The 25,530-nt window shown below is 38.5% G+C and overlaps 1 long non-coding RNA gene across 1 annotated transcript in view; it reads right to left on the reverse strand.

Moving 5' to 3' along the window:
* The window catches only part of LOC129060312 (uncharacterized), a 60,179-nt gene that overhangs the window by 13,059 nt on the left and 21,590 nt on the right, over nucleotides 1–25,530 (reverse strand). The window contains exon 3 of the long non-coding RNA XR_008526914.1: nucleotides 8,341–8,636. This is a non-coding gene — a long non-coding RNA (uncharacterized LOC129060312). The remainder of the gene's footprint in view (nucleotides 1–8,340; nucleotides 8,637–25,530) is intronic.

The raw sequence follows: 25,530 nt of genomic DNA on the forward strand, positions 1-25,530 counted from the left end.
ACCACTCAAAAAGGGACACTCTTTTGTTAAGTCTGAAAACTCCAGCAAATGTCACCTTTAGTCATCAGGAGCCCCTTATATTTAGAGACTAAGTTTGAATTTATATGTCTGAGTCCATGATCACAGCGGATTTCATCTCTCAGTTGGGTCAGACCATAAATAAGGCTATATCAGCTGATTTCAGCCTCTAAATATAAGTCTTATGTTTAGGCTAAAAATAGTTAATTCACATGCAGTGCAAAAGATCCTGGATCCTAAAATGTATTTTGAAATTTCTCTTCTCAGAATGACTTTGCATTTCAATTTGTTTATTGTCCTGTGGAAGATGTACAAGAAAATATTCTTTATATTTAACAAAACTGTCATGGGAATGAAACTAGTATCTATTTAAAAATCAAAAAAGAAGTCTCTATTTTGAATGAACCAACACACAAGAATAAAAACATTTTCAAATGTTTTAATTTGGCTTTACTATATGGGTTTAGTTTTCAGAGTTTATCATCTGCCAATTTCATGCTTACCTGCCTCCCTGACTAGCGTTGTTGAAGAGACAAAGAAAAAGAAAAAGAGAAAAAAAAAATGATGACTCTGGTTTGCTGAATTGAAACATAAAATAAGTTGGAGTTTAGAGACCATTTGTATCTTTAATGGCCTTCTGGTAAAGTACCCTCTGGGGCACCAAGCCCTTCAAGCAGATGTTACCTTAAAATGAGGAGCTTTTCCCTTTGGATATCAACCACATCTTTGCTAAGTTTGTTGCAGTCTTTAGACCCTGAGTCACAAGCAATATGATCAAACTTGGTTCTGGTGCAGCATGTTGAATTTCCAAACAAATATTGTTTCTAAATGTTGTGGTTAGATTTAGAAAGTGTAGTGTGACTAATTAAAAGAGTTAGTCAATGACTTAAGAGTGGGGTCAGGCCCACACCCACTTAGTCCCGTGTACATTCTCCCAAGGCAGTTTGATGTCAGAACTTGTGCAGCCTCTCTCATGTGGTAGCTCTGACAACAAGCAAGCAGGAGTCCTTTTCCACCACTGACCACTGACCTGCAAGTTAGACTCGGCACTGCTGCAGACACCACAGGCTCCCAGGGCGTTGCCCATTTACCTCTGTGTGGAGAGCTAAGAGTGATCACCCTTCTTTAACTCCAAGCCAGGGTCTAGGGGCCAGCATCAGCTAGCACCGAAATGCCTTTTTATTTATCCATACCAAGGCAGTCTGTGTTCTTTGCGTAGTGCCCAACACATAAGGAGAAAATAACAATGTGGACCTGTGAATTAACTTCTAAATTAATAAAAACCATGTTTGATCCATCCTTTCTGAATTTTTATTTTCAGCAAAATAAAATACAAAAGGGCAAGAGATCATGGTTTCAGATTGGCCTAAAATCAAATTCTGGTTCTGATAGTTAACTGCAATGTCACTTTTGCTAGTGGGTTTACCTCCCTGAACCCCAATTGCTTTACCTAGAAAAGGGATTGTTATCTGCGACTCCAGGCAGTATAGAAATGCAGTGACTTCTAAGGAGAGAGCCAGCAGCATGGGCTGCTCTGGAGAGTGGAGGAAGAAAAGTGGGGAGAGGCAGTGGTGTGCCCACCTGGAAGTTAACAGTAGCTGGGAAACTGACCGGTGGGCATGAACTGACACTGAGAATTGACTAAAGAAACTCAAAAATACCTGAAAGTTCATCTGTTTCAGTGCTGGGTCCTGTATATAAAGAAACTGGAACTCAGAATAGAAGTGAACAACCTGGCCAAAGTTACATAACCCCTGATTTACAAAGTTGGAATTTAAACAAATTGTCGTATCCACTGATCTGATGATTTCTCCATCCTTTGAGCTTCAAGCCACCTGGACAGAGAAAAGGGAGGCAGAGAAAAATGGATAGAGATGGAGAGAGTTCCAAGGAGAGATGAAGTGCAGCATCAGAGATATGTAAGACGTGGATAAAAAAAGACCACATGTGTATCTCCTCGGGTATCACACACCTGCCATTCCCTGAGATGCCCTCCCAGCATAGCACAAAATTGGCACAGAGTACACCCACCACAGCTGTCCCAGGGAGGGGACACAGTAAGGCAGTCTGGGGACAGCAGGACTCTCACAGCTCAGTGGTTACAGGAGAACTCACCCATCGACTGTTTGGCTTGCATCTTCATTCTTTCATTCCTACAACCAGTCCTAAAAACTGAACACAAGTGTAAATTTCCTGCCTCAACACTAGAGGAGATACCATCTCTGCCTTCAAAAAGCTCATGGCTTTCTTGAGAAAAGTTTGAAGACTCTGTGTGGAAGCTTATAAAAGTGGAATATACTCTGTCCAGGAACATGACAAATTGGTCTTTAGTCCACAAACTGATAACAAACTGATTATATAAACAGATATAAGCATGCGTTTTTCTCTTATGTTTTTCATCATTCTCCCTCCTAGCAAACAAAACAATCCTGGCTGGAGATGAACAGCCATGACCTGCTGCTGGCTGCTACAGCTGAATTCATGAAGGAGAAGGAAACATGGGTGTTGCTGTGACACGAAAGCCCACTTCAGAATTAACTGAACCCCTAACTCAGGAATACACATTTTATTTTATATTATTTTGTTTTATTTTGTTTTTTGTGTGTTTCTTTTAAAAATATTTTAAAACTTTTATTTTAAGTTCAGAGCTACAAGTTCAGGTTTGTTCTGTAGGTAAACTTATTTCATAAGTGTTTGTTGTACAGATAATTTCATCACCTAGGTATTAAGCCTAGTACCCAGTAATTCTTTTCCCTGATTATCTCCCTCCTCTACCCTCCACCTTCCAAAAGGCCCCAGTGTGCGTTGTTCCCCTCTATACATCCATGGTGTTCTCATCATTTAGCTCCCACTTGTAAGTGAGATCATGTGGTATTTGGTTTTCTTTTCCTGTGTTACTTTGCTAAGCACAATGAACTCCAGCTTCATTCATGTCCCTACAAAGGACATGATTTAATTCTTTTTTATGGCTGCATTATAAGGAATATACACTTTTAAAGCACCTTTTGCAACCTCAGGAAATTAAAAAAAAACTTAAATCCTATGACTGGACAAAAATGACCACAGATAACTAGCTCTTAATATACAAAATTTGCAAAAAAAAAAAAAAAATTGTGAGAAGTTATAGGTCACCCTAAATATCACTGTATTAAATTGTGGACACATTCCATGAGAAAAAAAGAATATTCCAAAAACCTCTATTTCATATTCATATTCTTTAGCAGATTAAAGGAAGAAAAGTGGCGATTTAATGAGAACATCAGAACAATCAGAAATGACAAATGACTGCTTTCAGATGGAAAATATGATTATTAAAATTTCAAATGCTGGAATCAATGATACCGAACAGGAAGGAAATGGAATTTATTGTTTTGAGGAAAGTTTCTCCTGCTTAAAGGACAAAGTATTAACAGATGACGACAAAGTGAAAAACTAGAAGCTATTGATATAAGCTATAGATCCCAGAGGATAAAAAGCTCATCTGTATGAATGTGTCTGGGTTCATATGTGTGTGCCTGTGCCTGTGTGCACATGTGTGTATGTGTGTGGGTGTGCTTATACCTAACTAGAAGGAAAGACAACCAACAGCTACAGACATAGCATTCATAGAAAAGATATTCTCAATCTGAAAAAAAGTTCTTGAAGAGGACAACAAATAATATAAAAAGATTGACATCCAGACATACCTTGGTAAAATTTCTGATTTTTCCAGAATAAGGAGAACCAATGTAAAAACGTATATAATATGAGAACAGAAAATACAATTAACTGCCAAGAAAACGAATTAATAAATTAGCATTAGGCTTCTCTTCTACAATACTAAATGTGGGAAGATAGTAAATCCCATAGAGAATTGTACTGGGAAAAAAAAATGTTGCTCTCTTCATTTAAGCTACTCAACACTGTCCTTTTTGGATCTCTGGCCTAGAACAAGTCTCATGTCTCAGCAGCAAATGGTTTCTGTTGTGTGAGGAGAAATTGCCCAACAGGGCTCTGATTCATCTTACTGTCAGAGGTGTCTGTTCTCTGTCCTGTGGGAGGGTCTTCCTTTTCCATCATTCCCTTGGGCCAGGGAGGCCATTTGGGTGTTGGAGCACCACATAGCTTTGCAGCCTGATTCTTGTTTGGGAGACACTGGAGACCTAAAGACTAACAGACCCACAAACTAACAGTCAAATCAGTAAAAAAGGTTTTTATTCCATGGGTTTTTGGTTTGTGTGTTTGTCTTTTGCCTTTGTTCTTTTTTGCTTTATTTTCTATATATTTTCCTTAGAAAATGTTGCTCTGTAATCTGTTGTAAAAATTATTATTGTAATACTTTATGTACTATTATGAAAATGATAATTATACTCTGATACTCTGATATTCATCTATTATTTCATAGATGTTAAAATGTGGGGAAAATATATAAATATATATTTATTTCAGGCATCCTTAATTAATTCTAGAATTCACCTATTTCTGACATAATTCTTAAAGCAAATAAATACTTCATTCCACAACTAACACCACAGCAAGACTGTGCCTTACTTTAAGAATCCAGTAGAATAAAACTGTTGGAGGACAGACGTGACACATCAGCCATACACAGGTGTCAGGAGCCATGTACAGCTGTGGTGGCATGCTTGTCATTCTGTCTCAGGCATAGCAATGGCTTTAGAAACATCCAATATCTTACTCAACAAGGCAATCTATTCTTGCAGGTGGGAAAATAATGTTTAAGTAACTTGCCCAGCGTTTTCCAGCTAGTAAAAGCTAGCAGAATTGGCATTCCAACCCAGAAAAGATGGCTCCAAGACCACACTCATGTTTAAACTTTCTCTATTAATTATCTCCTTATACCATATATATATATTATATATATATACACATTATATATAAATATATATAAAATATATATACACATTATATATAAATATATATAAAAATATATACACATTATATATAAATATATATAAAAATATATACACATTATATATAAATATATATAAAATATATATACACATTATATATAAATATATATACACATTATATATAATATATATAATATATATACACATTATATATATAATACATATATACACATTATATATATAATATATACACATTATATATATAATATATATATACATTATATATATAATATATATACACATTATATATAATATATATATACACATTATATATATAATATATATATACACATTATATATATAATATATATACACATTATATATATAATATATATACACATTATATATATAATATATATATACACATTATATATATAATATATATGTACACATTATATATATATAATATATATATACACATTATATATATATAATATATATATACACATTATATATATATATAATATATATATACACATTATATATATAATATATATATACACATTATATATATAATATATATATATAATATATATATACACACATTATATATATATATAATATATATATGTATAATGAAGCCACTGGCTTCATGTTTGGGTGGCACACAGTGAGGAAACTTCTCTGAGACTTAAACAACTGAGACCCATGCCATGTAGTGAAACAAAAATTGGTAAGGCCAAACGCCAAAACTTTAATAGCTTGGAAATTATTGGCTGAAATTGTAGCTCTGGTGGAAGAAATTGGGAAATAGAATGTTTTTACCATGTATTGGTTGCTGTATGCTCTATTTTTCAATATTATTATGTGGTGTTACAGAGCAATATTCCAAGATCAACTGTGGTCCTAAAATATTAAATGGAACATTCCAGAAATAAGCAATTCATATGGTTTAAATTGTGCACCATTCTGCATAGTGTTGATGCAGAATTTTTGCTCCTTCATTCAGCTACAACAAAGAAAAATTAGGCAAGTGGTCACATTGAAGGGTGAGGAGAGCACAATTTATTGGGCAAAAAGGTGAAAAAATTAAAATAAAAATAAAAAACCACTCAACAAAACAAGAGGGAGCCCTGCTAATGGGCTCCCATCACACAGATTGAATACCAGGCCACCCCACGTGAGCTGAAGAGGGCAAGCTTCTCCCACCTGCACAAGGCATGAATTTCCCATGACTCAACCCCATCCTCCCAGCACACGGGTGGGTCCCCAATCCATTGCAGGCACGCACAGAAAAGACCCTGGGCAGAGTCCCTCACCTGCACAAAAGCATCTGATGTAAATCCTTGTGGGGCAGGTGGGAGATTCTCCAGGAACAGCCACCCCACCCTTATCTGCTTCCTACATCTATCATTCCCCACTCTAAAGAAGTATATTTAACTACCATTAGAATAAGGATAAGGATAAGGACGAAGATTGATCTTAACTGCTTCCTGCTGACAGGGGGCGCTGCTTTGGGCAAATGGCAGTCGGAGCTCACTCAGGGACTGATCTAAGGGTCCCCTGGCAGATGGGGCCATAGTCAGAGGCTCTGGTTGCATGACTGTTTGAAGTTTGATGTCTTGAAGATGAGAAGAGAGAAACTGGGTTGTTAGAAAAGATGTATCAAAACGAAACAAGGTGGGGTAAGGACAGCTAAAAAATCCCAAGGCCTTTTACCAATTCACACATGAAGAGGGAGGCCAAAAGCCTTACTGGTAAAAAACAAACGTTTACCCTTTGCCGGCATGTCAGGCTTCTGGGTTTCCTTCCCCAAGCCCAATCCTAAGCCAACCAGTTTAAGGTTTGGGAAATTAACTTTTCCCAGTTTGGAGGATGTATCCAAGGGGAGTGTCCTGTAGCATGGAGACAAAATTACCTATCTGTGAAGACAGGACAGAAGAGGAAAAAGAAAAAAGAGCGCATTTTTTTCAAAGGAGTCCTAGGGGTTCAGGATGCATTTGAAAGGGGTACATGCTGAAGATGAATAGCTACTCATGTAGAAAGACGGAATTGAGGCATCTCAGGTTCCCTACTCTTTTCTAGTGAACACCCAGGGTGTGTGAGGGGGAGAAAGTGAGTCATTTCTCTTTCTTTCTTCCATTCTTATATCCTGAGTCCCAGCAAGGGCGACAGGGAATCAAAGAGGTTTTCACTTATGTTAACGGGGGCCAGGAGACTTTGTATGCCCTGTCTCCCCTGTTTCAGTAGCCTTAGAATTCCCTACACCTCATTTATGCTATGGATACTAGCATGGCTTTATCCATGAAATGGGAAGCTTGGCTTAGTCAGCAGGAATCAGTCACGCTCACCTGTGCTGTGCCTTTTAACTTCTATTATCATCTGCCTCTGGATCCCTCAGATCCAGTTTTCTTTCATGACACTTCTACCTAAAGCTTGGAATTGAGTTTGGAACCAAAAATGTGTTTTGAGGGGGCTGCATGGACTCCTTACTATAAGCCAAATGCTAAAACGAAGCTGTGGAATTCAGTCCCCCTCCCACAAGGGAGAGAAAAAGATGTCTTGTGACACACACAGATAACTGGTGGCTGTAGTTATGCTTGCCAAGATTTGGGTGCATGGGGCTTGGCTTTGATTAGCTCCCTTGGCCTTACTTTCCCAAAAAGGAAACCTCTGGGTGATGGGTATGCTGTTTTATTCCCATCACCTGGCAGGATCTGCAGGATAATTGCTCAGAACTAGAATATTGATCCAGATGTTTACATTCCTCATCTCCTTTTGTTCCTTCTGAGCTGCAGTTGGAGATTGCTGGTTGGTTCACAGGAATAAACAAGGTTAGCCTGAAATGTAGGCAAAAACTTAAAAACAACTAAGGAATCTAGAATTTAATGACAAATGTGACATAAGTTTTGAAACATAATTTCTCTCTCTCCAATCCTCATTTTTGTTAAAAACAAATCATGATATGAGTGAGTTATTTGCAAAATAGAGTTTAGCCTTATACTTGGCCTGATTATTCGCATAAAGTTCCATAAGAATAATTATTTTTACATAAGCCTTTTGCATTGGCTTTGATGGAACTCTGTTTCACAAGGAATCTCAGATAGGATTTTTAAAGCCGAGCCCAGCTATGGGTTGGTACCCTCAAATACCTGTGAGTTGGGTAAACTCTTTTCTTGAGGTCCCAAGAAAACGAAGTTCTTGGGCCTGTTAGAAAGTGACATTCTTTATTCACTGCAGGTTAGGAACCCTGTACAGGGATGGTGTAGACAGGGTATGAGGCCAGTTTTACCAAGGGGCTTTTATCGACTCTAGTAGTCAAACCTGACTGCTTAAAGAGAAGCATACCATTCCAGTCAAAGCCTTGGTGACACAACCAGTTTCTCCAATTGCATCCCGTTGCAAAAGAAAATGGATTATTATTGCACTGATGCAAACAACTATACTGCCATAAGGTAAGAATACTCACAACTAGTTTCCGAATTCTGGAGAAGCCAGAAAGAGAGAGAGGTAAATATGCTCCAAATTTTGTTCACAGGAGTATACCTTACTCAAGGTCAAGATAAGTTTCCTTGATTCTGAAAAACAATGCGTGGATCAGCAATGTTCCAAGCAAAAGTCAAAAAGATTAATTCAGTTTTCTATTAGTTCAGTCCATTCAGGTAACTCTTGTTTTGCTTGATATTCATGAACACTTCAGCTCTTTATGAGTCCTGTACAATTTTCCTTTATTCCAATGTCACAATCTCCAAAGTTATCAGAAACCTGCATTTGAAAGCACATGTCAAAGTTCTATAGTTGACTATAAACCGTCTTTTGAAGAGGATCAAAACAAGACAATGGTCTCTGAGAAACAAAATATTCAGGGTAGTTACAGTTAGAAACACAATTGATAAAGATATTTGGTTATCTCAGTGGTTTATAATAACTTAACATAACAACCTTAATTGTGATTGATAGCATATACTCAGATATTAGAACTTTAGAAATCCCATACAATTTTGGAACATATATTAATATTTTCCCTAAAATATAACATAAAGAACATTAGACATCATTTTGGTAATCCTGTGTACCTAAACATGTCAAATAACCCTGCTTACTTCTCTTCTGGATGCTGCAGATTCTCTCCATAGCATCCAAAAGCCGGTTGTCAGGAAAGACAATTTTGAAACTGACGTTTGATTTAGGGAAGACTGTTAAATGTGTTAGAGGTTTAAAACGCTTGATGTTATGAAATAGAATTCCAGATGGCCATAAGTTGTTTATTTTGCCAAAATGATGATTCAGAAATTTTAAAAAAGAAAACCTTGTCTAACCCTGTACAAATTTTGCCAAAGAGCAGATTAGTGCCTTAAGAGTAGCTTGTTGTGCCTTTATTTCAATGCTCAATTTACAGAAAAACCATATCATACTCTTTTGAATTTAGTCATTATGTTCACACATGGAATTTCTTTTGCAAGATTAATTTTTACAATCCTTCCACAGTTTGTTTGCACTTTTACCTTTATCTTATCTAATTCAAAACAATCTTTTAACCCTAGGCAAAAATTTAATTTTGATGACTTCTGCATTTTACCAACAATCTTTAAGGCTGCTTTTATTTCTCAAATATTAAAATCATGTGAACTAAAAGGTACCACAACCTTTATCTTCCCCTTACAAATTCCCTTCTTTAAGTCAATTAATTAGAGCTAATTTTTTTATAGACATCACACACACAAAACACATATATAACTACATAGACCGAAAGAGAAAGATCCAATAGCTAGAAGGTTGTTTTTTTGCCCATCTACTAATTGGATTATTGGCGTCTGGGTGGAGCCCTTTAAGAGCAAGACTGGGAGAATATGTGGTTTCTAGGGCCTAATAAACAGGGATAGCCAAAATACAAAAACAGATTTTTAGAGGGATCTATCTGCTTTTAATTCCTGGAGCCCCATAAGGAAAACAGAGGTCTCCCCCCTTTCATGCATGCATTAAGAGTTGCAAGGCAAAATGGAGAAAAATAATTCAGTTGACTGAGAAAAAAACCCTTTTCTAGCAAAACAAGATCCCAGAAGAGAAAAACATAAAAGCCTTTAAAATATATTATAACTTGGATATCCACTTTAATTAAGCTGAGTGTTCTTTAAGAAAATCTTTTCAAATCCCTTATTACATGATTTTAGCTGTACCAAGTGGCCAAGTATTTTAAAGGCTTAGAGAAAGTAAAATCCAAGGTGGTTTATGGAGGAGAAGAGAATCAATAAATGGCAACAGTGATGCAGATACCAAACCAGAAAGAACTCATTCCGTAAGCCAGGATTGAACCTGGACTGTCATTGTAAAATGGTGGAGGCTAAAACGAAGTACTGCCACATGATTACAGGTCACACTCCCAAATACATAAAACAAGGTGGAGGTCTACAACAAAGTTTGCTACTGATTATACAGAAAGACATGCAAAGCACACCAGATTGGCTACAGCTTGAGACCAACCTCACAAAAACAACGTCACTGTTTACAGAGGATACAAACAGTGATAACTGGGGTCCTGGCCTAGAAAAATGTTTTCTAAATGGAAAAAAACTCTCCCTTAAAAGTTAACTCCAGACCTGGAGGAGAAAAGAAAAAAAAACAAAACAACACTTAAAGTTCAGGGCTGTGTTAACTGCTAACTGGGTAAAAAAAAAGAAAAAGAAAACAAAACAAAAAAACTGCTTAAAGTGCAGAGTTGGAAAGATGCTTGGGGTGATAACCTCTTATTCTTAGGCAAATGGTTTTCTCCAACACGGAGAAAAACCTAATTGCTGTCAGATGGAGCTCGACTTCTTGGCCAGGGGAGGGGAAGACTTGGAGGGGAAGACTCTTTGGACACATGGCAGGGAACACTGGCCAGTCTGCCATGCAGGGATGTTGGGCCATATCCGGCTGCTCGCCTGTCCATCCCAAGAAAAGGAAGGAAAATCCCAAAGAAAGGCTGAGTTGGACTGACACTGCCATTCCCAATCCCTGAGAGTGATATGGACAGTGGCAGGCGCAGTTTTCTCTACCCTAAGAAGAAGTCCAAGGACAAAAAGTCTTAGAAATAAAAGGGAAAAAGATTTTTTCATCCGCACCTTACACACCCTTCCTCATGTCCCCATATGGGCTATCTAAATGATGCAGAATTTTTGCTCCTTAGTTCAGCTAAATCCAGGTTCTTGTGTCTTAACCAGAAAAATTAGGCACGTGGACACACTGAAGGGTGAGGAGAGCAGAAAGAAAACACTCAGCAAAGTGCGAGGGAATCCTGCCAATGGGCTCCCACCTCACAGATTGAATACCAGTCACCACATACTAGCTGAAGAGGCGCAGCTCCTCCCCCTCCACAAGGCGTGAACTTCCCATGGCTCCACCCCATCTTCCCAGTGCAGGTGGGTCTCCAGTCCATTCCAGGCATGCACAGACAAGACCCTGGGCAGGTTTTCTCATCTGATCAAAAGCATCTGATGTAAACATTTGTGGGGTGGGTCAGAGATCCTCAGGGGACCCCCCTTATCAGCCTCCTGCATCTGTCAGTGTGATCAAACCTGTCCTTCTTTTCAGATCGGTCTCATTTTCAGATGGACTGTCACGGTATCTCAGTGCTTGTGTTCAAGTCGCTCTTATTTTACCTGATAATGGCCCTAAAGCACCGAGGTACTGATGCTGGCATATTGTTACAATCATTTTATTTTATTACTAGTCATTGTTGTTAGTCTTGCTATGCCTAATCTACAAATTAAACTTTATCATAGGTATATAAGTATAGGAAAAAACATAGTGTATTATAAGGCTCAGTCCTATCCATGGTTTCAGGAAGCCGCTGTGGGTTTTTGAACATATCCTTCACAGCTAAGAAGGAGCCTCTGAATAAAGTCGTGTCTGGGGGGTCCTCTTAGCAGTTCCATATCTTCACATTCCATGTGTTTTGCTTGCCATGGGCAGCTCCTAGCCAATCAATTCCCCTTAAGCCATTTCAGACTGTATTCTTTGCATAACAAAATGGCTCCTTCATATGGTGTTGGGGGTGGGAGGTAGAGGGAGATGGTATGTTACACACATCCTCATGGCACAGAAACAGTAAAAGATATCATCTTTCTAGACAATTTAAGCCAGGACATCTCCAACCTGAAAACCAAACTCTGACTTGGATATGCGTCCAGAATCTATCAGTATATCCTACAACACTCAGAGAATGGCATTTAAATTTTTTTCAACTTTTATTACAGATTCAGGGGGTACATATGCATGTCTGTTACAAAGGTATATTGGGTGATGATGAGATGCAAATGTAAAAGAATCCAGTTTTCTTTAATTTTAAAGTTCTATTTTTTAAAAGTTTCATATATCTAAGTAGATTTTCTATTTACCCAATGAAGTGTTACTTTATTACCTAAGTAATTCAAGCTTTAAAAAATACTCCATAATAAAATGTATAAAAGAAAATGTGACCCCCCAGCCACCTGCCAGCAGCATCCCAGTCCCCAGCAGCAGCTGTGGAGTGAAGCCCTGTTAACCTGATTCCCAGGTAATTTCTGTGCATATACAAGTTGCTTTGTTGTGTTGTGCTTTTAAAGAAAAGAGAACATACTGTACAAAATGTTCTATAGAATATTTCACCTTCAAGTACTAGATAAATGCCAAAGGGAAATCAGGAGAGAGAAAGGTACATCATCTTTATGATAAAGACGCTGCTGTGGCTGCCAGCCTCCCCTCAAGAACTGCGAGGCAATCAGGCAATGATGAGGCTGCCGAAGACAAAACCCAGATAAATACCACTGGTTTTTAAGAGGCCTGAAATCACTGGTTCTGGGTACAAATTTCTGCTGAATTGGTCAATGCTGAAATCAAAAGCTGAACGACTGTTAGGAGAATGAGAGTGGGTGTATGATCCCAAGAATGCTGATATGTGTCGTTTTCCTCTGTCTTTTCTTGTCTCAGGCTCTTATGTAGAACTCTGCTAGTGCACTGGAAGACTAGCATTTTAAATCTAGCTGAATTTGAGTTGCTCCTCATAGAGACGAATGCTGCAAGGTTGCTGACTTGGGGAAAAATCTCTCTTCTAGCAGCTTCTGACCTCCTCGGAGCCTTCTGTCTCTCTCCCCTCTGCTCACTCTCTGTCACCTGTTCTGAGGGCCCTCCTGGCCAGACTGTCACTTATCCCACAATCCTTGCAGCTCTGTTGCCATGACAGACACAGCCTCAAAAGGGCTCTTAGAGAAAGAATAGTAGCATTGGGGGACCCTGAGATTGATGACTTAGAAGGCACAAATACAAATTAGAGATCTGTGGTTTACCAGCTAGGTGAGGCCAAACAGCTGGCTATGTTCCCTTAACCACCCTTTCACCAGCTGTAACATGGGAGTAATACCACCTTCTCTAAGTGCAAGGATGTCATAAACTCCAAATGAGTAAAATTTACTAAAATGTTATTTCTTATTGCTGCAACAAACTGGAAGTGAATTATTGACAGCCCCCAGAAAGCATATCCTCAGGGATGTTCTGGTCTGGCAGCTGGGATGGGAACCTACTAGCCAAGCTTGGACTCAGCCTCTAGTCCCATGTCTTCAGAGCCAGCAGCCGCCTGATGAGTCATGCCTGCTGAATTGCACAGCTCCTCTGCCTGCTGCAAGCTTCAAAAAAGGCCCCAAGCTCCCTTTACCTACAAGCCATTTCCTGAAGCTTCCTGGTTTCCAGGATTTCATACCATTCAGCTTCCCCTCCGCCCCAGTTTTTATGCTCACAGAGTTCTTAACAAGCACATTGAAAAGGAGAGTTAGACACAGAGTTTGTGACTCTCAGTTTCCCAGTGAGAGTGCCTAGGGAAGGGATGACACATCAGGACATCGCTTTGCTCACAGGGCCGTGCTCAGACACCTTCTCTGATCTAGTCTCCCAGACTATGAGAATTGCATGGTCCAGGGGAGAACACCTGGACCAGGGGAAAGGATGGTGCCACAACAGGGCACTTGCACTGGAAATGGGAAAAGCTCTTATTACTCCCAGGAAGAAAGGGTTCAAATCACAAGCCCTCTCAGAAGGACAATTTTGCTGGGGGAACTTAAGAATCACACAGTATAGTTTGCCTAAAGATGGGTAGTGTCCCCCTTCAAATGCACATATGAATCATAATTCATTTTGTTTGTTACACATTTTTCAAATAAAACATCCTTTACCTATTTTGGATCTCTCCCATGCCCCTAACTTCATTGAGGGTGCTCCATCTCTTAAGTGGCTTCAAGTGAAAGAAGAAAAAAGATCTACCTGGGAAGCAGAGAGTCCAAGAGGTTTGCTCTCTGTCCAGAGCTCACCTTTAGTTATGATGTTTTTGCCATGAAGCCTGCATCCCCTGAAGTCTGCCTTTCCATGCTTCCTAGCTCGTCTGTGCTGCTGTGACTGTTCCCAACCCCAGTATTTGGTCCCAGTGACAAATTCCAAATTCCTCTTCAGTCTGTCTTTCACCATTCTCCCTCACCACAGACCAGGGCCAGCCCACTGAAGGGCACCCTCCCACCGTGCCCTTTTACTTGTTTATGTTTTGCATATGCCGTTCCTTCTCTCTGTTCCTTCTTCTCTTTGCAGGGAAATGATCCTCTTTCTTCAGGGCACACTCAAGTCACCTCATCCATTTAGCCTTTCTGCACAAGCCTCATTAATCCAATTTCCCCATAAGTATTCTTTTCTAATAGCCCATGGACTTGTCCTTCAGTGTTATTGTTCTTTTTTCTTTTTTTTTTTTTTTGAGACAGGGTCTCACTCTGTCACAATCTCAGCTCACTGCAGCCTCCATCTCATGGGTTCAAGCGATTCTTGTGTCTCAGCCTCCCAAGTAGCTGGGACTACAGGTGCCCGCCACCACACCCAGCTTATTTTTGTATTTTTTATAGAGATGGGATTTTGACATGTTGGCCAGACTGGTCTCAAACTCCTGACCTCAAGTGATTCACCCACCTCAGCCTCCCAAAGTGCTGGGATTACGGGCGTGAGCCACCGTGCCTGGCAAGTGTTACTCTTCTTATAGCTCCTAATTCCTCACTTATCTCAGTTTCCTGTTGTAGCTATCCTAGAGCAGTACCTAACATACACAATAAATATTGAGTGGTGGCTGTATCACAGTAGGTCAAAGGGGACCCACAAATGGTCACAATCTTGCTTAGTGAGATCTTTGACTATAATTTCTAGATGTCTTTGTGACAGGCAGAGTGACTGCCAGTTAATAAACCGCCAACGAATGTGTGCTGAAAAAGTGAAAGAAATAAGGGAATTTCTGTGTATAAATGTGACAGGGAGCGCCCAAGCCATGTGCGTATTTTGAATCAAACAGTCAAATAAAATGATCAATTGTTTCTCTTATGGCTCATTATTCTTGATTGACTTGTCTGCCTCATCTATCACTGGGGCTCTCCCTAGGCTAAATTGTCTGTGCTTTTTCTGTTTGATCGTTTGGCATAAGAAATCCAAGCTATAGTCCTTAAAGTTTGATTTTGTTAAATGGAATACTGTGCAATTCAGCAAATACATTATCAGTGGATAAAGTAAATAATGTTACTATGAAAATTTACATCGATGTTCATCAGGGATATTGGTCTAAAATTCTCTTTTTTTTTGTTGTGTCTCTGCCAGGCTTTGGTATCAGGATGATGCTGGCCTCATAAAATGAGTTAGGGAGGATTCTCTCTTTTTCTGTTGATTGGAATACTTTCAGAAGGAATGGTACCAGCTCCTCTTTGTACCTCTGGTAGAATTCGGCTGTGAATCCGTGTGGTCCTGGACTTTTTCTGGTTGGTAGGCTATTAATTATTGCCGCAATTTCAGAGCCTGTTATTGGTCTATTCAGGGATTCAACTTCTTCCTGGTTTAGTCTTGGGTGGTTGTATGTGTCCAGTAATTTATCCCTTTCTTCTAGATTTTCTAGTTTATTTGCATAGAGGTGTTTATAGTATTCTCTGATAGTAGTTTGTATTTCTGTGGGACGGGTGGTAATATCCCCTTTATCATTTTTTAGTGCGTCTGTTTGGTTCTTCTCTCTTTTCTTCTTTATTAGTCTTGTTAGCACTCTATCAATTTTGTTGATCTTTTCAAAAAAACCAGCTCCTGGACTCATTGATTTTTTCAAGGGTTTTTTGTGTCTCTATCTCCTTCAGTTCTGCTCTGATCTTAGTTATTTCTTGCCTTCTGATAGCTTTTGAATGTGTTTGCTCTTGCTTCTCTAGTTCTTTTAATTGTGATGTTAGGGTGTCAATTTTAGATCTTTCTTCCTTTCTCTTGTGGGCATTTAGTGCTATAAATTTCCCTCTACACACTGCTTTAAATGTGTCCCAGAGATTCTGGTATGTTGTGTCTTTGTTCTCACTGGTTTCAAAGAACATTTTTATTTCTGCCTTCATTTCGTTATGTACCCAGTAGTCATTCAGGAGCAGATTGTTCAGTTTCCATGTAGTTGAGTGATTTTGAGTGAACATCAATGCAAAAATCCTCAATAAAATACTGGCAAACCAAATCCAGCAGCACATCAAAAAGCTTATGCACCATGATCAAGTTGGCTTCATCCCAGTGATACAAGGCTGGTTCAACATACACAAATCAATAAACATAATCCATCATATAAACAGAACCAAAGACAAAAACCACATGATTATCTTAATAGATGCAGAAAAGACCTTTGACAAAATTCCACAGCCCTTCTTGCTAAAAACTCTCAATAAACTAGGTATTGATGGGATGTATTGCAAAATAATAAGAGCTATATATGGCAAACCCACAGCCAATATCATACTGAATGGACAAAAACTGGAAGCATTCCCTTTGGAAACTGGCACAAGACAAGGATGCCCTCTCTCACCACTCCTATTCAACATAGTGTTGCAAGTTCTGGCCAGGGCAATCAGGCAGGAGAAAGAAATAAAGGTATTCAATTAGGAAAAATGGAAGTCAAATTGTCCCTTTTTGCAGATGACATGATTGTATATTTAGAAAACCTCATCGTCTCAGCCCAAAAACTCCTTAAAATGATAAGTGACTTCAGCAAAGTCTCAGGATAAAAAATCAATGTGCAAAAATCACAAGCATTCCTATACACTAATAACAGACAAACAGAGAGCCAAATCATGAGGGAACTCCCATTCACAATTGCTTCAAAGAGAATAAAATACCTAGGAATCCAACTTACGAGGGATGTGAAGGACCTCTTCAAGGAGAACTACAAACCACTGCTCAAAGAAATAATGAGGAAATAAAAGAGGACACAAACAAATGGAAGAACATTCCATGCTCATGGATAGGAAGAATCAATATTGTGCAAATGGCCATACTGCCCAAGGTAATTTATAGATTCAATGCCACCCCCATCAAGCTACCAATGACTTTCTTCACAGGATTGGAAAAAACTACTTTAAAGTTCATATGGAACCAAAAAAGAGCCAGCATTGCCAAGACAATCCTAGGTCAAAAGAACAAAGCTGGAGGCATCACGTTACCTGACTTCAAACTATACTACAAGGCTACAGTAACCAAAACAGCATGGTACTGGCACCAAAACAGATATATAGACCAATGGAACAGAACAGAGCCCTCAGAAATAATGCTGCATATCTACAACCACCTGATCTTTGACAAACCTGACAAAAATGAGAAATGAGGAAATGATTCCCTATTTAATAAATGGTGCTGGGAAAACTGGCTAGCCATATGTAGAAAGCTGAAATTGGATCCCTTCCTTACACCTTATACAAAAATTAATTCAAGATGGATTAAAGACTTAAATGTTAGACCTAAAACTGTAAAAACCTGAGAAGAAAACCTAGGCAATACCATTCAGGACATAGGCATGGGCAAGGACTCCATGACTAACACACAAAAAGCAATGGCAACAAAAGCCAAATTTGACAAATGGGATCTAATTAAACTAAAGAGCTTCTGCACAGCAAAAGAAACTACCATCAGAGTGAACAGGCAATCTACAGAATGGGAGAAAATTTTTACAATCCACCCATCTGACAAAGGGCTAATATCCAGAATCTACAAAGAACTTAAACAAATTTATGAGAAAAAATCAAACGACCCCATCAAAAAGTGGGCAAAGGATATGAACAGATACTTCTCAAAAGAAGACATTTATACAGCCAACAGACACATGAAAAACTGCTCATCATCACTGGCCATCAGAGAAATGCAAATCAAAACCACAATGAGATACCATCTCACACCAGTTAGAATGGCGATCATTAAAAGTCAGGAAACAACAGGTGCTGGAGAGGATGTGGAGAAATAGGAACACTTTTACACTGTTGGTGGGACTGTAAACTAGTTCAACCATTGTGGAAGACAGTGTGGCGATTCCTCAAGGATCTAGAACTAGAAATACCGTTTGACCCAGCCATCCCATTACTGGGTATATACCCAAAGGATTATAAAACATGCTGCTATAAAGATACATGCATACGTGTTTATTGCGGCACTATTCACAATAGCAAAGACTTGGAACCAACCCAAATGTCCATCAATGATAGACTGGATTAAGAAAATGTGGCACATATACACCATGGAATACTATGCAGCCATAAAAAATAATGAGTTCATGTCCTTTGTAGGGACATAGATGAAGAGGGAAACCATCATTCTGAGGAAACTATTACAAGGACAGAAAACCAAACACCGCATGTTCTCACTCATAGGTGGGAATTGAACAATGAGAACACTTGGACACAGGGTGGGGAACATCACACACCGGGGCCTGTTGTGGGGTGAGGGGAGTGGAGAGGGATAGCATTAAGAGATATACCTAATGTAAATGACGAGTTAACAGGTGCGGCACACCAACGTGGCAAATGTATACATATGTAACAAACCTGCACGTTGTGCACATGTACACTAGAACTTAAAGTATAATAAAAAAGAAGAAAATTTAATCAATAACTTCCTTGGCTAATATAAACATACACACAAGTAGTAGATTGCCTTTACACAAGTAGTAGATTGCCTTTCCTTCTAGGCTTGATTAGCATCCTTCATAAATAAGTAATCATCACTCAATGGGTTGAAAAATCAAATGTTCTTGAAACTAAAATTTTTAAACAATGATGTTTATTTATAAAAAGTATTGAACATTGTCTTAGAAAGTTACAGTTTTATGGTGTCTATTATCTTGAATTGGAAGCTTTCAATTAATGGAAAAAATAAAGTATATATTTAATTTCTGCCCCAAAGACAATAATTTATTCCCCAACAATTTTTAATTATTTATTAAATATTTAGTTTATATATTTTAAGAATAATACTTGCTGTGACTTGAATGTGTCCCCAAAAGTTCATGTGTTGGAAATTTGTTTCTCAACACAGCAGCGTTGGGAGTTGGGGCCTGGTGGGAGGTGTTTGGGTCACGGGGCATTTGCCCTCCTTAGTGGATTAAACTCATTATCTCAGGAGTAGGTTCAGTTTCTCAGACGTGGGTTCTTTATAAAAGGACAATTTCAGACCTCTCTTGCCCTCTCATCATCCACCATGGGAAGACTTAGCGAGAAGGCCCTTACCTAATGCCAGCCCCTCTATCTTGCACTTCCAGAAGTATGAGCCAAGTACATTTCTGTTAATTATAAATTACCTACCCTGCGGAACTCTATTATATCAGTACAAAAACATGAAGACAATACTGTTCATTAAATAACAGAGACAATGACTTTCAAAAAATTAAATACAACAGAAACCTCCAGTATTTGAAGGCTTCATTTTTTATGAAAAAATATTTTCAAAACATTGATAAAAAATAAAGTTATTAAGCCATTACATTTAAGGATGAGCCAAATGGAATACATATTTTTGAGATAAACAACAGTTGAATACTGACACATGCAAATAGCACAGCCTAAAAGTACATAAATTCAAATAATCTATATGCTAATAGTAGTAAGGCAACCAAATGCATAATAATAATGGGTTATATTTGGGGCTTTATTTGGACTCAGGAGAATTAGATTACGTTGTGCACTACAAACATGACCATTGCCAAGTTACAGCTTTTCTTGAACTCAGTTTTCCCATATGGAAAATTTCTAATTTTCTCATTTCTGTTTCAGCTCTGAACTTCTATAATTCAATTTACATAATTTGCCCTGCCATTAAAGATATTTACACTGCAATATCAGTAGAACCCTTTTATCTCATTATAAATATTTACTAATGTAATTAAAAGCACATTCATTCATTGATGCAGCAGATATGCATTGAGTGCTTGCTGTATTTCAGGCACTTTGCAGTCATTGCAGATGTGTAAAACAAACAAAAGGCCTTCCTTCATGGAAGAACTTACATTCTAGTGTGTGAGCAGATAATAAGTAAATAAGTGTTATACACAGTGGCTACATGTAGTCATAGAATACATGGCTATAGAAGTGCCAGGGAAAAACAGGTAGGAAAGGGGAAAGGGCATGTTGGAGTAGGGTGTTAAATTAAATAGGGCAGAGAGGGAGGGTCTCACTGAAGTGTTTTTCTGATTTAGCAGTATTTTGCACATTGAATTCAATGACTGTGCAATTCTAGGACCAGATGTCAATTTCACAAGGTAGGGCATGGCCCTTCATTTGTCATGGCCACATGGCTGTTCCCATGGGTGTCCATTCTTCACTCCGGGGTGAAGAGTAGTGCACACTCACCACAAGCTTCATCAACACCCTTCAAAATATCCTTGCCAAAGTCTATGAATTCCTGCTTTCCTTGGTTGGTTGGAAATTAAAATAGAAATGGGCCAATTTTGATTATTTGGGGCTTTCATCATTATTAAACATTTAAATAAAACATCTTTTTAAAATATCATATATATGATTCTTTCTATTTCTGCCAAATTTACTTTCCAAAGAACAAAGTATGTGTGTTGATGTGGTCTGGTATTTTGATTTTTTTTATGTTATTGCTGCAGAAAAGCAAAAAATAATAGAAACACTCAGGATATGCACACCTTCTGAAAATAAACTGTAGTTAGCAAAAACTCCTAAGTAAGAAAGCATATCACTATGATCTTTTAACTGGCCCTTTCCCAGTGATCTTCAGTGTTTCACTTCATTAAATTCAAAGAAGCTTTAGAAAACCCCGAGCTTCAGGTTCCCTCCCTGACTTTGGAGAAAAAAATCTGTTTTTTGTTTCGTATTTTAAAAGTTACTTTCAGACAGCTGATAGCTTTCTGGTTCTTGGAGAAAACACAGTCATCTTACACAGTGATATTCTGTCCTCTTACATGTTCACAGTTCCCACAGACTCTGCCGTGGTTCCTCACACCAATATGGATGCTGGGGAAGACAGAAGTTCTGGAAGGCAATCCACCCAGATCTTCCTTTCATATGAGAAAACAGCCACTCCTCAAGACCAAACAATACCAGGGCAGCAAGATCCAAACAACTTCTCGGGGAAGTTGTTTGTCCTCCTCCAGAGACTTCCAGCCCTCAACCTGCTGGTAACAGGAAGATAGTTCGTGAAACAGCTCAGCGCTGGTCTACATCCACCACGTACGCTGGATCTTTGGAAAGTTGTGATTTTTAGAATCTCTGAAGATAATCCAATTACACTTTGTTCAGATGAAAAATGATCACTGTTCTTTCATGATTATTGGTCTTCATGTAGTTGTTGTTATTATAAATAACTGAATCACCATTGAAGAAATCTGCCCGCAGAATAAAATTCAGACTATCACTGTAAAGTCATCCTTTAAGAATATTGCTAATACTTTTCTTTCTCTCAGATCAAGTCAGCTCTATATTTGGAAACAAGATTTCAAAAGCTTAGAGACATGTATATTCATTTCCAAACCTCTAATACTTTTCTCACTTTCTGCAAATCTCTGGGGTAGGAGTGTAGGAGGAAAATAAATGGAGATTAAATGTAAGCAAGGTAGTACTCCAACTGGAGAGAAACATTCGCATTTCATGTGACATCATGGAGAGAACAGAATAGGAAAAAAGAGAGAGACCAATTTATCTGAGAGATGATGTCAAAGAGCTACTTGTGGAAGTAGGCGTATTGATATATAGGAGGTTGCATCTATTGACCAGTTGGTGGCAATTTAAACCCTCTGGAGGGGTGAAGCTGACAGACTGTTATGAGATAAAGGGGTAGAAGAACCAACAAGAGCATCAGTAGTTTGCCTCAGGAGGGCCTGCTGCGTGAGTAACAGGAAGTAGGTCAGTAGGTGATGGAGAAATCAAATGGACAATAGCATCATACTTGCAAAACTGAGAAGAACCACATTACTTGCCAACATGAGATTGTGGTATGGACAGCAGATAAAAATATTCTGATTATTGGTGATAGGCAAGCTAGACCTCATGCATTTTAATAAGCTGTTTTTTCTTGCACAAATGCTTTTTAAAAAATATAGTAACTGGGTCTCCAAAGGGGGAAAAAAGATTGTATTTTCACAGTGATTATGTTGCTTGTGAATAATATGAGCTGCCCCTGCATCTCTTCTTGACTTCAATCTCATCCACCTTCTAAATATAAAAAGGACATCCTCTGATATTGTTAGAAAAGGTTACAGATGTTTGTCTCACTCATGTTCAGGCTGTGTTTAAAAGAAAAAAAATGTAAAGAGAAAGCAGAGTTTAATGTAGATGACATAGGCTGTCTAGGCTGCCCAAAACCCTTGCCCTGGGTGTGCATCTCACAGTAGCATGGGGCTCAGTGCCACACCAGGCTACAGAATAAAGCATGAAGTGCTGAGAAGAGACTGCATAGTGCTAACAGCTCAAGGTTTATGAGAAGACATATCAGCCATTAACCAATTATTTTCCTAAACCTTAGTTATTTGTCTAGCATCTAATATGCTCTAGGCTTGCAGTAACAATAGAAAGAAGAAAATCTGTATATATACCTATTTTTATATTCATCTACCTAGCCATCATCTATCCATGTAGAGAGACAGAACAGATAAATAATGTATAAGTGTGTCTATCTATGTATCATCTATCTCTATTGATTGATCTATTTGTATCTTTATCTCTATCTTTCACAGACATTATCTGTAGCTATCTACCCATTTTTCCTCATCTCTTCATCTATCTATCTAATCTATCATCTATCTATATCTGTTTATTGATCTCTGTCTTCATCTCTCTCTTTCTCACACGTACATCTATTTTCTATATCTTCCTATTAATCTATCCATCCACATCTCTATATCTATTTGTCTATCTATATATTTTGTAAGCATTGACAGACTCTTGTGAGCCAGGCACTGTGAGAAGTACAATAGGTACTGAGAAAAAAGCTCCTGTCCTCAAGAGGCACTCAGGGTCTCATTTGACGGTGTTAAGGGGAAACCATCTCTCTTCACCTACTGCTTCCCCCAACTTCTCATGCAGCCGTATCCTTCTGACCTGTTTACTGGGAAGCCATGTCTAACTTGCTTCTCACTCCAGAGAATGAGTTGATGATCCACTTCTTGGATCCAATGACAGTTGTCACATTTTATTAAAATGTGTTCCTCACATCTTTTGTCAGTACTACCTATTTTCCCTGGCACAAAAGAGGCTCTCAACACTTGTCAAGTCCTCACCATTCATTTGGGTAGCACCTTAACTGTGCACAGTCCTGATTGAGCCTGTCCTCAGCAAGAAATAATTATTTAACAATGCAAATGGGCCAATCTGAGTCAGTTGCCTCTCAGTTACCCACAGTGCAGAATGCTAGGGGACATTTTTACTTATAGAGATTATGTACATCTTGAAATTTCCTCATACCTAGTGTACTTCTTGGTCATTTTTTCTACCTAGCTGATACATATTTCAATTAAAAAAATCACATTTATCTTCACATTAGGAAACAAGACAGGGAAAACTACATACACATGCTTATCTATGGCAGCACTGAGCAATGGAAACATCATTGACTTCAGATTCAGATGAACTAGGTTCTAATATCTGGCTCCTACCTGTGATGATTGTATGACTTGGGTAGTGTGACTTACCAGTGAGCATCAGCATGCTTATCTGGGAAACATGGAATCACAGTGTCTATCGGCAGCACTGTTTTAAGGACTGAAGGAGGTAACATGAAAATAGCTGAGTGGCACATTGTAGGTCCCAAACTAGCAAGTGTTATTAGTATTATTACTATTAACTTCAAAGCAATACATACTGCCAGATTGCCTACTATTTCATTTTCACTGGTGAGTATTATTATAGTATTATGTATAAAATAACAATATCAGTATCAGCAATTAAAACTAGAGACCCAAAATTCCCCAAGTGAGAGGTTATTATGTTGTGGTACAATTGCTCAAAGAAGTAATGTGCAACCTATCAAAATGATGTTTATCAAATGAAATACGGATTTCATGCTAAATGGAAAACCAAATACACAATTTAATTAAAGCATGAGAGCAACTATGATCTAAAACCGCTCTTAGAGAGAGCTGAAAGGAAAAATAATAAAATGCTAACAATGGTTTCTAAGGCTATAAGCGATCTGGAAAACCATTTCCTTCTTATATTTCATTTTTAAATTTCTACAATTAGCATATTCACACTTAAAATGAATATATTTTTATTTAAAAGTTACGTATCACAATCCTAAAAATGTGTTGTCTGTTTACTTTAGAAAAGTTTTTTTGAGTGTGTGTTGCTCTCCTGAGGCAGCAGGAAAGATGGTCCTAAAAGTTAGGAGCCTCTTCTGCCCTAAATATGCTGGGGACATCTTTGGTGTGTTATGATGTCTTCCTATCAGCAAATGAGGTCTTAGATCTGTATCAGCCCAAACAATAAAGACAGTGGATCACAATCACAATCACAAATGTAGAACAGAAGAATAGGCAAGACTTCTACTCTAGTGCTCTTTTCCAAGATAATTGGTCCGTGGGGGAGGAAATTTAGAGTTCATATGAACAGAGGAACAGAAACTCAAACACCTAAAGAGACACCCCTGGTGGTGAATGCAAATATGGGGACAGGAAGGAAGAGATTTCTTACAGAGCCTTCATGATAGGCTCTGTTTGGCATAGAATAACTCCATTTATATCCGTTCATATGAACTCTACATTTTCTCCCCAAAAACCAATTATCTTGGAAAAGAGCACTAGAATAGAAGTCTTGCCTGTTCTTCTGTTCTGTCTTTGTGATTGTGATCCACTCTTTTTACTGTTCGGGCTGATACAGACCTAAGACCTCATTTACTGATGAGGAGACACCACAACACACCAAAGATGTCCCCAGCATATTTAGGGCAGAGGAGGCTCCTAAGTGCCAGGGTATACGTGAGAAATTCTTAACCCTAATAGAATGCTCCGGGAGTTTGAATTAGTTGTCCATTCACATCTCCTGGGTCGAGAAACCCAATGGCAAGGAACTTGATGGAATTTGTTAATGACTGGAGTATAAACACATATAGGACATCGAGTGGCCTCGACAACTCCTAAAAACACCAGATTCGTGGGAAGACAGAGGCATCTTTTAGAGAAAATCATCGTACCTCAAGAAATCAAGCCCAGAGTGTCAGATAGGGCCACAGGCATGTGGTTTGAGAAACGGAATCAGGAATAGTGGGAGACTATGCCTGGCTTTATCCCTACCTCTCTAGGACTATAGTTAAACAAAAGGTGGGGAGAAGACTCCTTTCTCTGAAAGAATTGCTCAAAGCTCAAAGGAATTCTCCTGCTGGGCCCTGAGGAAGAAAC

This window comes from Pongo abelii, chromosome 6 (genome assembly GCF_028885655.2).
Source record: "Pongo abelii isolate AG06213 chromosome 6, NHGRI_mPonAbe1-v2.0_pri, whole genome shotgun sequence".
In the NCBI taxonomy this organism is placed as follows: domain Eukaryota; kingdom Metazoa; phylum Chordata; class Mammalia; order Primates; family Hominidae; genus Pongo; species Pongo abelii.